This window comes from Notechis scutatus, chromosome 2 (assembly GCF_049901735.1).
Source record: "Notechis scutatus isolate UNSWTSFEM ecotype Mainland chromosome 2, rNotScu1.2, whole genome shotgun sequence".
Taxonomy (NCBI): domain Eukaryota; kingdom Metazoa; phylum Chordata; class Lepidosauria; order Squamata; family Elapidae; genus Notechis; species Notechis scutatus.
Window position 1 is genome coordinate 214,227,822 of NC_142010.1, and position 13,252 is coordinate 214,241,073.

The window sequence follows — 13,252 nt, forward strand, 5'->3', positions numbered from 1 at the left end:
TAGAGTTAGTATTCATTATTGTGCTTCTTGTCTGGACTACCTCTCACAAGACTCAAATCATCTCCCCCTTCTCTTCTTTTAGTCTCTGCAACAGTTTGGAGGATCTCTCATGAAACTCTCTCTCCTTCTAGGAACTGACATATATTTTACGTGCTGGATGCCCAGTCTGTGGCTTTTCCTCCTGTCTCTCAAGGTTATTGATGGTGGTTCAGCAGTTAAGCAGTTAAGATGCTAAGCTTGTCAGCTAGAAAGCTGGCAGTCTAGGTTTGAGACCTGAGCACACATGATGGGGTGAGCTCCCATCCTCACCTCAGCTCCTGCCAACCTAGCAGTTCAAAAGCATGCAAATGTGAATAGATTAGGTACCACTTTGTTGGGAGGGTAATAGTGTTCTGTGACGTCATGCTGGCCATATGACCGCAGAAATGTCTTTGGACAGGATCAATGGCTTTAAAATGGAGATGTACACTGCCCCCGACAGCAGAGTAAAATACGCAAGGACTCTTTTACCTTTTTTTAACTTCAAAATCATTCCCATATACTATTACATCCCCTTAGATATTTCCAGATATTGTCAATGAGATATGATAATAAAATATCCTTTTCCTTTTCCTGAAACTTCTTCTAAGTATTGGTCATTACACATTTTTAATATGACAAGAAAGTGAAACTCTTCTAAAAGGGATATCCAGTAAATCTTACAATAACACAGGATTAATTATTGGACATCTTTGATAAGGAGAGCAGAAAGTATGCTTTATTTGTAAAGAATTTAATAAGATAAACGTGAGGGCATTGGACCTTCTGGATGAGAAACACATAAGTCATGCCAGTTGCCTAAATTCTTATCATTTTCTCATTAGGCCCATCTATCACGGTCATTCATCTACTTATCAGGTCTGTATAATAGTGCAAACATCAAAAGGCATAAAATGTCAGAAAACTTCTCTGAAGGAATTACCATGTGCCTCATCTTTCAAACAATTCAGCAAGAAATCAGGTTCCTATTATTACTCTGCTGTGATTAAAATTACACATATTAAAGGCAACAGCAAAAACTAAAAGAATGAGATTTCTTTCTTGTAGCCTTGTCAGAGTTTTCATTTATTTCACTAAAGATATAAAGGTAAGAAAGTTTTTCTCCTTTTGATAAATGTTAACTCTTCACTAATTCTTGCACTGGTATGCTGTAATGCAAACTCAATGCATACATGATCAAGTTGAGTCAGAATTAAATTCCAATATTAAGAATTAATTAAAAGCCTGGAAATAATATTCTGTGTTTCTAATGAATCTAGACATATTTAGAAAAAGAAAGTATTTTATTCATAATAATTACTTTTTTACAGGATAATTATTTTAGAATACTTTGAAAAAAATAATGTATTAATTAGTATTAATAAAAATATTAACTTTTATTAATAAAAACAAAATATATTTACTATACATATACATTTTACTGTAACTGGCATTTGTACTATTGCAATTGGAGTAAAAAAAATTACTAAGACCTCTGGAAGTTTGATTCAAAATATTTAATTTGTGCTTATTACAATAATTTAACTTTGCAGCCAATCATTAAATACATTACAAATTTAAAGTAATTACCTCCATAACTTTGAAGCTTCAGAAGAGACTGATGAGCACCAGCTATACACCTGGAAGAAAGTGACGTTGTGTGGTGCTACCATTAAGAAAATAATCACCAAGAGATTGTTATAAAAGACTAGTGCAGGTGAAAGTGGCTGCTGAAGGGTATATTTATTTCTTCTCCTGACTATCATTTGTTTCTTCCATAGCCCTTTTCTCCATGATCTTTTTCTGCTTCGGGGAAGAAAAAAAATAGAAGTCAGAGAAAAGGTTAGTTGTTTCTTCCACTTTACTTCTCTACTACATATTATTCTGTCCCAAACTGAAATTCATTCAAAACAGTTGAATTCTTTACAAGTTTGCTTTCAGATGGACAGCAGCAAATATTGTCAGGAGAAAGACACTGTGTCTTTCCATAATGCACCTATCCTCATCACAAACATGCCCTAGTAATATCATTTTTCCTACCAGTTCCTCTTAATCTTTATTATTAACCAGCTTGATACCCATGCTTCACTACAAAACTATGTGGCTAGGCTTAGTTTTTGTGGAGAAAAATGAGTGGAAAAAAATTCTGCCTCTGCCTACCAGCATCGGTATTCATCTGGCTAGCGTATTGTCAGTATATGAGAGAGTTGAGGGCTGTTTGGAAACTGAAACAGTATTTTCTGTGTGAACAAGAAGGAGACAGCAAGGAGCCTGGGCATGGCTTAGGTCAACTGTTCTGTACTAAAGCTGCTTGATGCTGTGAAACTAAAACTGAAACTCCGCTCCTCTGCTTGTATTTTGCATTTGGAACAGATTTCTTTTCAGGTGGGGAGGGGGAGTAGAGTGTGTTAATAATAATATATGAAATACTAATGCTCTGATGGTCATTTCAAAAAATCCTTTCTTAGTGAGCACCTAGAAGCCAAGAGCTCTATACGTGCCAAATTTCAAGTTTGTAGGATTTACTGTTCTGGAGATTTTGTGATGATGCGTGAGAGGTATTTCACACACACACACACACACACATACACATACACATACACATACACACATACACACATACATACATACATACATACATTTATTTTATTTATTTATTTGATTTGCCAATTGTTTACAAGATAATAAGTATAAGTGTATACATAGTTGTGAATACATGAAATGGGTACATATAAGAAAAATAAAAGAATAAGAGAAACAATAGGACAGGGACGGTAGGCACGATGGTGCGCTTATGCACGCCCCCTACAGACCATATATATATAACGTAAAGGAGTCTCCATGGATCTTACTCTGCTAGTCATTGCTGACTTTGGAAGAGGTGGACATTTCCATTTCAAAGCCCTTGAGCCAGCGGTATCCAAAGACACTTCTGCAGTCATGTGGCCAGAATTATGTCATGGAGTGCTGTTACCTTTCCACGGAAGTGGTATCTATTTATCTATTCTCATTTGCATGCTTTTTAACTGCTAGGTTGACAGGAGCTGGGGCGAGGTTAGGAACTCACCCCATTGCGTAGTGTTCGGGTCTTAAATCTGGGCTGCTGTCTTTCCAGCCAACAAGACCAGCATCTTAATCACTGAGCTACCATGCCGCCCAGAGGCAATAAAGGCAGGATAGAAATCAGCCAAGGGAGTGCAAATATGCTGGCAGTTTTCTGCACTTTCAGGATAAATGAGGCTGTTTTTTACAAATTATTTACACCATCACGCAAAGCTTACTTCCATGATGTTGACTCTGTCTCATATCCAGACCATAATTTTTATAGTATGATCCTGCTCTTTTCCAAATCACAAGATACTTGACAGACGAAACCAGGATAGTGAAGAAAGGCAAGCCAACACATCATTGTTCTGACACCACAATAAGGGCACAGAGTTCTATTCCTTTAGCTCTTCTTTGCTGGAGATTGAAATAATTACATACGAAGGACATTATTTGGACTTTCCCACCTTTCAATAAAATGCAGAAAATAAAACAGTGATTGCATGACAGAAGATGAGAAGCATCTTATCTATTTAAAATGAGCAGGGCATATTCTGCTAGTGACTAGATTATTGGGAGAGATATATTTCCTGAAAGGAAGCAATCTTTGAAATAGCAAGCATAGGATCAAAGTAAATATATAAGGTAAACGCTGTAAACATACTATTAGTCCTGACAGTCACAGAGATAGCTGTACTATTGATTTTAGCTGAGCCTAAGAAAGCTAAGCACCTATTTACTACTTGAATAGGAATGAGAAGGAAATCCCTGGACTATATATCAGACTGGGAATTGAACCCCACAAGAAGAAAGCTTCCCACCAGATTTTGGTAATAAATCTATGTTCTGAAGATACACAACCTCTTATTCAGGAACTGAGTTACCTGGCAGAAGACACTCATGAGATGACTTAGATAGAATTTCTTCATTGTAGACAAGATTGAAGCCACACATAGAGACTATTTCAAACATGTCAAAGTTGATGTTAGTGTGTTTCAAAATTAGCCTTTTTTCTCATTCATTTCTTCTGTTCAATCGTGTCCATTTCTTAAAGATTGCCTGGACAGGTCCCTGCAATTTTCTCGGCAAGGTTTTTAAGAAGTAACTCCTAGGAGGCAAAGGGAGTAACTTTGCCCAAGGTCACCCCAGCTGGCTTTGGGCCTAAGGCAGAACTAGATCCCATGGCCTCCTAGTTTCTAGCCTGATGCCCTAACCGCTGCACCAAACTGGCTCCTTTTTCCTCTTATTCATTTGAATTAATGAATACACAGTGGTTTACTTGGTGGGCTTGAGTAGCTGAGACATGTTTATAAAACAGCACTCTCTAACTGGGAACTCCTGGTTGCTACATCACCAGATTCCCTCCTTACAAAAGAAATGGCAGACCATTTGCATGTCATTGCTCATTAGGTTACATAGATATGAATCTGAAATCACCAGGAATTGAACTAAGTTTGGGAGAGTCCTTAGTTATCCGTTGAGACAGCTCCATGCTCATACCTAGCTGCACTACATATGGGGCTTTCAAAAGATAGAATTGTTTGAAGAGGCATAAAATCCTTGTGATCTATAAAAAGCATGATGTTTTTGCATATGGAATTTTAAATACTTGATTCGTGCCTGGAGAGTGCATTGGGAATATAGAAAGTAAGGAAATTAAAAATAAATGTTATTTTGGCTGATGATTAAGGCTCTCTGCTGTTTGTAGAAGCTGAATGGAATTCTAGTATAGACAAAGCATCATGGGGCAACAGATCACAGTAATAACATTTACAATAAACAATAACAGAACAAAGCCTACTTCTATAAAAATCCCATAAGGAATTTGCTTTATCCATAATTTTTCTGTACATTTGAGGAACTGTGTCAGAAAAGACCATTATCTTCAATGGCACCAATTAATTTCTTCAACTTTTAATGGCATCTTCCTGAGTAAAAACCTCAGCTAATATCCCAGGCATATGATTGATGACAGCTTATGTTTGATTTCTACTGGATTCCTGATTTTTTTTAGTATTTTTAAAGAGTCCCACTGCAGCCAATCAAGCAATCAACATGAAATACTCAGATCTTTTCTTGAAAAACAGAAGAAAACCAAACACCAATGTGCCTCCTTTAGCTTGGCTGACAAAGTAGGGATGATTTTCTTTAAGCAATTTTCTGGAAGATGGATTACAAGAATTTTTAGTCCAAGAGAGAATGATAGCCAAGGGGAAATGTTCCATGTGCTTTCCAAATAAAGTATTGCAGTGTTCTTTACATTGTTGTTGCAATGCCGACGCGAATATAATTGTTTCTGAAACACATAATAACAGATTAATTGTTATTTTTTTGCTGAAATATTGGTCCACAATATTTATTTTAAAAAGGGTATTTTGTCTCTAACAAGCTTTTAAACATGCAGACTTTAGAAACAGAAAATTAATTCTGAGAAAATTAATTGAATGCTTCATATTAGTTTTGGGTTCAACACAAAATGGCTGAGTTAAGAATAATATATTATTTTGCCTATATATCTCTGGCTGTGGCTCTCCTGCAATACCAGTTTTGCAAATATATACCTTATTTATGTATTTATATCTGACATTTACCAGCAGCAGACTGAGTCCAAGATGCCTGAACCTTCAGCCACACTGGCCCAATTTTGAGGCCCTGTATGAAAAGAAGGAAAGTGGGACAGTGTATGGATCATACATCTGCGTTCCAGTCCCTATTTTTTAAAAAAGGCAATTTCTTAATGTGCCACTCCTTTGTCCAGACTCACACTGCATAAGATTCTATTTCAATGCTTACCATGTATCCACCAGATGCATTGCATAGTACTTTTCTTCATGATTGGTTTAGCTTCTAACATCATAAATGACCTAGATGAGGGAATAGAAGAGGAACTTACCAAATATTCAGATGAAACTAAGTTGGCAGGAATAGCTAACACCAGGGGTTGATGCTACCGGTTCTGTCTGGTTCTATAGAACCAGTAGCTTTGAAGAGCAGCAGACACCAAAGTGGGGTTGCTGCTGTTTGGCCCACCCACCTGCCCAGGCTCTTACCTATCCTTTATTTCCTGCTTTTTCAACCTCCGCTGCTTTGCACGGTACAGCTGAGGTTGAAAAAGCAGGTAAAAAGAGGCTTTTCAAATGCTGTGCACCCACGCGCAGAGCTTTTCAATTGTCCAGGTGGCACAGGTGATGGTTTTTTACACATGCATGCAGCAAAACGTAGTCACCAAACCGGTAGTAACACCAGTTGAATCCCACCCCTGGCTAACACCTAGAAGATAGGCTCAAGATCCAGATGGATCGTGACAAACTTGAACACTGGGCCCTATCTAACAAGATGAAATTCAATGTAGAGAAAAGTAAAGTCCTACACTTAGGCAAGAAAAACCAAAATTACACATATAGACTGGGTGAAACCAGGCTCAATAACTGTGAGATGGACCTTGGAGTCTTAGTGGACAACCAGCTAAATATGAGCCAGCAGTGTGTAGCAGCAGCCAAAAAAGCCAATGCAATCCTAAATTGCATTAACAGAGGGATACAATCAAGATTAAGTGAGGTACTAATACCACTCTACAAGGCCTTAGAAGACCACACCTAGACTACTGTATCCAGTTTTGGTCACCACATTATAAAAAATGTTGAGACTCTAGAAAAAGTACAGAGAAGAGCAACCAGGATGATTAGGGGACTGGAGACTAAAACATATGAAGAATATTTGAGAGGCTGCCACAGAGAGGAAGGGTCAAGCTATTTTCCAAAGTGCCTGAAGGCCAGACAAGGAATAATGGATGGAAAATGAACAAGGAGAGATTTAACCTGGAAATAAGGAGAAATTTTCTGACAGTGAGAACAATCAACCAATGGAACAGCTTGCTTTCAGAAGTTGTGGGAGCTTCATCACTTCAGATTTTCAAGAAGAGATTGAACTGCCATTTGTCAGAAATGGTGTAGGGTCTCTTGTTTGGGTGAGGGGTTGGGCTAGATGACCTACAAGGCCCCTTCTAACTCAATAATTTGTAAAAATATCACTAGCCACAGCAATCCCTATCAAGGTCACAACCTAACACCAGTCCCTGCAACTACCACACAGGTATCAACACGTGAACATTTTCCCCCAAGCCCACCACTTACTGCATGCAACCCCTTACCTGGTCCTTTCTTATCAGAGTTCAGTGCTGGGGATCTATCCCATCTGTTATATCCCTCTTAGGAGCTCTTTGCCCACAAAGTTCAGCCTAACAGCTCTAGACAATTCCATCTTCTGTTGCACTTGGAATCCTCGGTCACTTGCATCCAAATATTTTTTTTCTACCAGTTCTAATTCTGAAGCCTTTTCTAATGAGATTAATTAAGAATTGAAATGTTTTTGAAACAATTGAAAAAAAATCTCATTTAATAATTTGAATTATATTTCCAAGTGCTGTGAGGACAAGAACTAAAGTGGCTTGCTCTCTCTTGCTGTCATAGACTTGCAACTTCTGTCAGCTTGAGGACCATCCTGGGTTTTATGCAGTATATCATGTGGGTGGAGGTTCGCTCTGCGAGCTTCTGGTATGGTGGTTTCCAAATGTTTCATTACCAGGCTAGGTAACATCTTCAGCAGAATTTAGGGGATGTCAGTGTTGCGGTTCTAATGGCTCAAGTCCCGTTCTGGCCTTCTTCTGTGGACTAATGGAACACTGAAACTGACTTTTCTTAAATTCCACTGAAGATGTTACCTAGCCCGGTAACAAAATGTTTGGAAACCAACTCACAAGTTTCAAGAACAAACCTACACCCTCATCCTACACCCAAGCTACTCGCCACTATTGCAAGTATATCATGTGTGACCCCCTCTTTGGAGTGGGGCTGTCAGGAGTTCTAAGGGGTGAAGTGGAGCCTTAAAAATCTTCAAGGCCAAAACCACAATTTCGCTTCTTAAAATGGCCCTTTCTTCAACGCATAAGGAAGGTTTTATGTTTTTGGTTCCACCAGTTCTATTAGCCGACAGAAGGCGGCCAGAAGGGGACTCAGACCTCAGTTTTTACACCTACATTACAGAGATTATTTACATAATAGCACCTTTTGGTACTATTGAGGTAGATTTTCAATTGTCAGCTGTTAAAGGAAATTAACATTTTGTTTCCAAATACTATATAGTGCTATATTTTAAATAACGTTTATTGCAATAGTCAAGAGCTTTCATCCTTGCTCAATAAAAGCCCTTTGAAAATTAAATAGAATTTTGATTCTCATAGTTTCAACTTTTGATCAGTCAACACAGAGCAGCATTAGGGATGAATTACCATTTAATTGTCCTGTAATTGGTTTCTGTTTTCTGGAAGCTTTGCTGTGAAGCGATGTAATTTTTAGGAGAGACAGCAAGAGGGAGAGTGAATTATGGAAACCAAAGAGAAATTAAATACATACCAGCAGAGAACAGGAACGGCTAATTAAGGACCAATTCAGTAGTCTTGAATCTTCACTGAAAATGAAGCAATTAAATAGTCAAGACAAAAAGAAGTTTCTAATTAAAAGAACAGCAGGCCTGAAAATGTTCTGCAGAATACTGCACAAGTTGATATTGTACTGTGCTTTAAGTGAAGAATGGGAGGAAAAATACTAGAAATCAAACTTTAAAAGAAGATGAGATGAACAGTTTAGAAAAATGTAGAAGCAACTATTTAATAATAATAGTGTTTCAGTCAGGATTTTATGGTTAAAGTTGATAGGAAAAGGACGAAAATACTAGACTAAGCGTCTTCTGTAGAAGCAGTTATTTATCTACATCACAGAAACCTCTACTGTACTTGTAAATATTTGTAACACAAAAAGCAGGGAAATGCAGCCATGTATGGTTTTCCCACACTAATCAAAGGGAGATCCACATTTCATTTCAGACTTGTTAGTCTCCAAACTGCAGTCTCTGATTCATTGATTCACTGAACTTGGCCACAGTCATTGCATTCTTCTATTACCATAAGTTGTTTCTATGCTTTTTTCCCCCCCTGCAAGCAAAATGTAAAGCTTCATCCAAAGATTATATTAACTGACCTTCCTATCATTTTCAATAATATAACACATAAAATTATTCCCAAGCTAAAGATGGACAGACATACTAACAGATAATTCTCTCTCTCTCTGTCTCTCTCTGTCTCTGTCTCTGTCTGTCTGTCTGTCTGTCTGTCTGTCTGTCTGTCTGTCTGTCTCTCTCTCTCTCTCTCTCTCTCTCTCTCTCTCTGTGTGTGTGTGTGAGAGAGAGAGAGATGACTGGATAAATGAAACCTGTCACTTAATGAATTTTACAACAGAGCACCTTCAGCTAAATTCCAGAGGGAGGAGATGAAGAATGGAAAGCCGTCCAAATATCTCCAACTGTCATGTAGAAGAGAAGAAATTGAGGTTTGGGCAGAAGGACATGTCAGAGAGAACTTTATTTGCCAACAGAGAAAGTGACTTCTTTAAATAACTATCACTTCAGTCAAAAGAAGCAAAGACATAGATGCATTGCCTTGTTAACAGCCATCCTATCTTATCCAATATAGAGAAATGCAATTTTCAAGCAAACTTTTAAAGTTGAACCATAAAAGGTATTTTGATTCCTGTTTAAACTGGACCTATTTACACCATCTCTACATTTCATTTGGAAAAGTAACATAACAGTTCCAAACTGGGAAAATATTTGGTGGTGACAGCAATACCAGGGGAATGTTACATAACAGCCTAGAGCAGAGTTCCCCAATGTTTCTGGCTTTGCAGACTGGTGGTGGGGCAGGACGGTGTGTGTGTGTGTGGGGAAACGATGGTTCTGCATGAGTGACTGGCAAGTGTGAGCATACACACACACAGAGCTTCATTTGTGCGAGCGGCATGCATGCATAACTTCCGCTCACATAAATGGAGCATGTGTGCATGCACTTGCTGACTGCTTGCATGAGTGAGGATATGTGTGTGTGTGCATGTGTGCTTGCTGGCCTGGTTACAATCCCTTCATGGCCCTCAGGTTGGGGAACCCTGACCTAGAGGCACATATTTCCTAGTATTGGTTAAGGAATATCCAAACAGTTATTGGCTTCCACAGGGAGCAGTAAAAAAAAAAGTCAAGATGGTGCGTGAAGACGCATCAGTAAAAAATACCTTTAAGCATTTCTGTTGTGATCATTGAGCAATAATTCCACCACTCATTGGAGAGGAATGTTGGAAAAGGAACTGCATTGGCAAGGGGTCTATTAAGATGCCCTCCCAATGCTGATTTATGATCAGGCAGCCAAACAAGAAGCTCACATATATTGGACATAGAATGGCAAACTGATTCTTCCTCCTTACCTAAATACCATATTTAAATAACTCCACTCCTGTGTGGAAATTAGCAAGCTAACTGAGACATATAAGAATATCTAAAAGTAGATTTTTTTAAAAATTCTGGGCCATTATGCCACCTTGTATACTGCTAACCTGGGAGGAAAATTTAAAAGAGGTCCTTAAAGTGACCAATGATGATCTAGTACAGGAGACTTCAAACTTGACACCTTTAAGACTTGTGGACTTCGACTCCCAGAATTCCTCCTTCAGTCATGTTAGCTCAGGAATTCTGGGAGTTGAAGTCCACAAGTCTTAAACTTACCAAGTTTGAAGACCCTTGATCTAGTGGATGAAAAAAGTAGAATACTGCGTCTTTTGTAGAAATATAGAAGATAAATATCTGTTTTAGTGGGCTTTTCAGGATTAAAGACCATCCAAACTATAGCTGGCTTTTCTGTATGCTTCTACATTCTTCACAGTGATCAAATGCAGTTACTCTGCTTTCATGATCAGAACTCAAATTTTGCCCCAGCAAGTTAAATAAGTTGCTCCTGGGTAAGAATTTAATATCTTTTCTTTTTGCCTGGTTTTAAAACTATGCTTCATCTACAGGGTACATTTCCCCTTTTTTCCTTTTGTGTGTTTTAGCCTATGACCATATATTAAACAATCAACCAATAAAAGTGAAATACCATTCACACATCATCACAAAATCTCCAGAACCATAAAGCCTACAAACTAGAAATTTGGCACATATGTTCCTCTTGGCTTCTAGGTGCTCACTAAAAAAGGATTTTTTGAAATGACCATCAGAACATTAGTATTTCATATATTATTATTAACACGCTCTAACGCTAAGGAGTTCTACTCCCCCTTCCCACCTGAAAAGAAAAATGTTCCAAATGCAAATGTTCCACAAGCAGAGGAGAGGAGTTTCAGTTTCAGTTTTAGTTTCACAGCATCAAGCAACTTTAGTACAGAACAGTTGAGCTAAGCCACACCCAGGCTCCTTGCTGTCTCCTTCTTGCTCACACAGAAAATTCTGTTTCAATTTCCAAACAGCCCCCAACTCTCTCACACACTGATAGGACACTAGTCAGTTGAATACCGATGGATGCTGGTAGGCAGAGGCAGAATTTTCCCCCTTATTTTCCTCCCCAAAAACTAAGCCCAACCACATAGTTCATGGCAAAGCTAGGTATCGAGTTAGTAAGTGATAAATGCAGAACTTCTCAAAAAAATTTAGTTCATGGCACCCATGGTATCTCGGTAATTTTTTCACAGTGTTCACAGCCAAAAGATTGCCAAGAACCCAGCTTCACAAATGAACATTGCAAAAATCTAAAATATCCTGCAGTACCTTCGTAAATATTGTTATCCATAACCTTTCCCATACATCCTAACTGATGAGAAGTACTTGGTGTTAATCAACTTGGGGAATATCTCTATGGTTATTAAGAGTTTCGGCCATGTCATACGGGGGAGTTCACTAGAGAAAGCAATTATGTTTGGAAGAGTTAACAGTAAAAGGAAATCAGGCCACCAGAGAACATGGTAGATGGACGCCATCAAAGCTGACATACAGCCGGAGCATAGAGCAATTCAAAGAAGTAGTGCAAGATTGGAAGATGTGGAGAGACCTGGCCCATAGAATCGCCAAGAATTGGACATGACTGAACGGATAACATCATCATCATCATCATCATCATCATCATCATCATCATCATCATCATCATCATCATCATCATGAGTTAATAGTGACTTGATGGCTATAAACCATCAATTTATGCAGAAGGGGCTACAGTCTAAATCAGGGGTCTCCAACCTTGGCAACTTTAAGACTTGTGGACTTCAACTCCCAGAATTCTTCCTCCAGTCATGTTAGCTCAGGAATTCTGGGATTGAAGTCCACAAGTCTTAAAGTTGCTAAGGTTGGAAACCCCTGGTCTAAATGTCATCCAACCAGTAAACATTTTTTCTGGTGAATGAATACTTCTGGGATACCCTAGTGATCCCTCAACAGTCTTTAAGATTGTAGTCAAATACATGTATTTATATCATACCCTTCAAAACTGAACAGTTAAGAAAAATACTATGGCCTATGGGCTTCAATTTGAGCTAAGCTTTCTCCATCTCTCCATCCACAGAGCTCTATTAAAATGAAACTAGGAAACCAAATTTCTTGTGATATTGTGAAATAAACAACCCGCCACTGTTCTCCCAACAATTCCTTTTTTCTGCCTGTATCTTTTTTAAAAAAATAAAAAAATAACCAGAACCTGAAAATCCAAATAAGATAATTGCCCCAAGACTGTTACCCCTTGCCAACATCTATCTGTCTGTAGAAAGATGAGTGGTTTCTTCCTGGGGTCTAACTCAGTAGATTTATCGACTACAATTACCGGACTTTGATCACACCAGAATCGGTGTTGTACTGCATGGGGTGTAGCTGTCCTTTTCCAATTCACTCTTCTTATCAGAATACATGTCTGTTGATTTGTGGGAAGCTGGCTGTTTTTCGTTCCTGACAAACTCCAGTGATTAAAATGTAGTGGCTTGCTCTAGTTTCCCTGATAAAGGTGACAGCTGCCGAGTTTCTAGTGTTAGTGGATATGGTCCATGCAGATTGCTTTTTAATGAAAGCAATACATTATCTTACCCATAGACCTTGCCGCCTTACCACCTTAATGTATTCTAGCTTGGCACCACATTAATCTATAAATTAGATATATTAAAGATACTTCTTAGTATTTAGCCTAACTTTAAAACAGGTTTTTAACACCGACTTTTAACTTTTTTCCTCAGCAATTCCACAACCAATGCCCTGTAACCAAACTTGGATTTCTTCTTCTTCTTCATGTTATGTAATCTCTTCACAGGCACTGCTGTTTAAAATATGACATTCC